A 3785-nucleotide genomic window follows, 5' to 3' on the forward strand; every position below is an offset into this window, starting at 1 on the left:
GAGCCTGATGTGGGGCTCGATCCCACAACGCCGGGATCACGCCCTGAGCCGAAGGCAGACGCTTAACCGCTGTGCCACCCAGGCGCCCCTCTCTTTATCTTTCTATGAGGTGTTCTGTATTATTTCTTTCACCTGTCTTCTAGGTCACCAATTCTCTATCCAGGTATGTATCCTTTGTTGTATAAAAGTTTCTTTAATCTTTTGTTCTAGTGGTTACAATGATTAAGTCTAGAAAACTCATTTAGCACTTTTTTGATAATGAGCTGCTTCTTCCTTACATGTTCTGTCACACACACATACACACATGCGTGTGCGCGCACACACACGCATATATATATATATATATATATATATATATAACACATTTGTTTTTTATGTTGGCATTTGGTAATAATTCTGTGATGGTTTCCATTCTGATTTCTTGTTCGATTTTGCTGATGGAGGCTTATTTTTGGATTATATGCTTATATTGAGGGAGTTTATCTGCAGGAATCTTACAAAAGCCTTAATTAAGATTAAGCTCCACCAGAAAGGATTATTGTACATTTGCCATTTGATTAGGTTGCCGCCAGGAATTATTTGGGTCATGCTGATAGTGTTAATTTGAACCCCAGGGCTACACTAGAACATTCGTGTGATTGCAAATTCTCAGACTTTTTTCCTTCACTCAGAGGTAAGGACTGGGAATAGAATTTTCCTTGGTATCTCCTATTCCCAATGGAAAAAAGTAAAGTTTTCACATAGAATGTAGTCATTCAAGCACCACATCATGCAAAGCCAAGTATTTAATGTGATGGGTCTTATTTTGTCAGGCCAATGTGGCTAGAGGTAAAAATAAAAAAAAAAATCTGATCATTCAAATAGCCTACATTAAAATACATGGTCAGAATCAAGGAATGTCATTTTANGTATCTCCTATTCCCAATGGAAAAAAGTAAAGTTTTCACATAGAATGTAGTCATTCAAAGCACCACATCATGCAAAGCCAAGTATTTAATGTGATGGGTCTTATTTTGTCAGGCCAATGTGGCTAGAGGTAAAAATAAAAAAAAAATCTGATCATTCAAATAGCCTACATTAAAATACATGGTCAGAATCAAGGAATGTCATTTTAATACTATTAATTTGTACAACTCTTCTCTGACTTGATCAAAGTGGCAGGAGATTTCCACTCACAGGTCTGGACTCATATCCTTCTCGTCATGATTAAGAGCACCCAACTTATCAAAGAAGCAAACAGCAGGTAAAGTATAAAACCAGATTCCCCCTCCATTTTTGAGACTGAGTACCTAGTAAGACTCTTAGTAGCTCAGCCTGACACACCTGAGTGTGCGCTGGGCCCGTGGCTGTTAAGTCAGCGGGTACACGTCCCAGATTTGTTACTCAGAGCTGAGTGTGGCTTGAGTTGCTGACCGGATGCCTCCATCATCCTCATGATGCCAACATGCTAGTCATTAGAGTTTGCATTATCCACAGGAAAGATTACAGGACTTGGAAGGAATAGAATCAGATAAATCTGGGCAACTTAGAATAGGAACTCCAGTTACTAAGGAGCCTGTAATAGGCTGAAATTTTAGATTTAGCAATTTCTGTAGTGAGTTTGGATTCTCCCTTCAGTTTTTCAATGAATTTTGTAACAAGGGTAATGCTGAGTAAGTTTGAGTGGCATATGTTTGACTTATTAATACTATTTCCCCAGGACTGTTGCTTATAATTTGTTATTTAAGCAATAAATCCATTTCTCCAAATTAATTTTTACTCTTAACCACACCATTAGAGAATTATTAACTACTCCATTAGAGAATGAATTCTCACCAGATGCCCTTTGTCATCAATCACCTTCTGAAGTGAATGAACAATCAGATGTACTCACTTCCTCTACCTGTCTTCAACAACAACACCCGCTTTTCCTCACTATACCTTGGATTTCATATCTGTCACTCACCCTTGCAATTCCAGTCTTAATAGTCTATATGGTGCATATACAACATTATTTTACTCATGTTCCTATTTGGTTTCTGAAATTACAGATAAAAAAAGGTTTTGGTTTTTGTAGATTTTCCAGATCTATCTCTGTTTGGTTGAAAATATCACCCTTCATAGGAGCATTTACAAATTATTTTAAAAGTACAAATGCCACTCTTAAAATATTGACCAAATATTGGCATCCAAAGGAAATCCTAATCAGTTTCCAAGGATTGAAATCAAGTATCTTGGTATTCACAGTGATAAGAAGATAGAAAAATTAAAATACAATAAAATTAAGCAGCATTCAAAGAGCCTTGAGTAAGAGAAGGGTGAATGAGATCACCTTAGTTCTCTAATGGGAGTGCATATAATCGGCATCATGGAAGATGTAGCACAATTGCCCATGTATAGCTCTGGTTTCATATCTCAGGTGGGTTGAATCATGTGGCCCCAACTTCATACCATGTAGTCCTAACTCCCAGTACCTCAAATAGGATCATATTTGGAGATAGGGTCCATAATGAGGCAATCAAATTAAAATATATTCTTTAACATGGACCTAATCCAAATGACTCTTTTCTATATAAACAGGGAAAATATGAACACAGAGACATGCATATGGAGAAGACAATGTGAAAAGACAATGGGAGAAGTCAACTGTATATGAGTTTTGGGGATAGGCCAGGAATACATCCTTCCCTTACACATCTCAGCAGGAATCAACATGGCCCACAACTATTGATTTGGACTTCTAGCCTCCAGAAATGTAAGACAACACATTTCTGTTCTTTAACCTCCCCAGTGTGTGGTACTTTGTAATGAGAGACCTAGAACACACTAACAGATTCGGGTTCTAGAAGTAGAGCGAAATTGTAACAAAGAATTAATAATGTGGGAGTGGCTTTGAGGTTGGGTAATGAGTAAAAGTGGCAGAGTTTTGAGGAGTATGACAGAACAAGTCAAGATTCCTTAAGGGACTGTCAGGTGAAATATGGACATTAAAGTTTAGAGGTAAGCTTCAGGTATGGTGTGATCAAGGCTCTGGCTCTACTAAGCTTCAATTTGGCTCCCCTTATGGGCACAAGATGTCTTCCAGAGGAACTGAGTTACTGAGTTAAAAATACTTTCATGTTCATGTACAGTTGGAAATAAAGAGAAGCTTCCCAGGGGAAAAAAAAGAAAATAAAAAAAAAAAAAAGAAAAACAAACATGGAGGATTCACATTTCCCAATTTTAAAACTTATGACAAAGCTACAGTAATCAAAGCAGTATGATACTGGTATAAAGACAGACATATAGATCAATGGAAAAGAACGGGAATTCAGAAAGAAACCCATACATTTATGGTTGACTGATTTTCAACAAGGGTGCCAAGACCATTTAATGGGAAGAAATAGTCTCTTTAATAAATGGTGCTGAGACAACTGCATATCAACATGCAAAAGAATAAAATTTGACCATACCTCCCACCAGATACAAAAAATAGGACACAGAGTTAAACCCATGAACTCTTACATGAAAATATAGGAGTAAATGTTCATGGCCTTAGATTTGGCAGTGGTTTCTTAGATAAGACACCAAAAATGCAAGCAATAAAAGAATAAAAAATGGTCTTCATCAAAATTAAAAACTTTTGTGTATCCAAAGTCACTATTAAGAAAGTAAAAATGCAACCCACAGAATAAGAGAAAGTATTTGCAAATCATATATTCAATAAGGTGACTAGCTACCATACTGAATCATCTCACTGCATAAACTCAGGAGTGATATAAGGAACTCATGAATAACAAAGATATTTTTAACACTTGGGAAATTCC

The sequence above is a fragment of the Ailuropoda melanoleuca genome, chromosome X (genome assembly GCF_002007445.2).
Source record: "Ailuropoda melanoleuca isolate Jingjing chromosome X, ASM200744v2, whole genome shotgun sequence".
Classification (NCBI taxonomy): domain Eukaryota; kingdom Metazoa; phylum Chordata; class Mammalia; order Carnivora; family Ursidae; genus Ailuropoda; species Ailuropoda melanoleuca.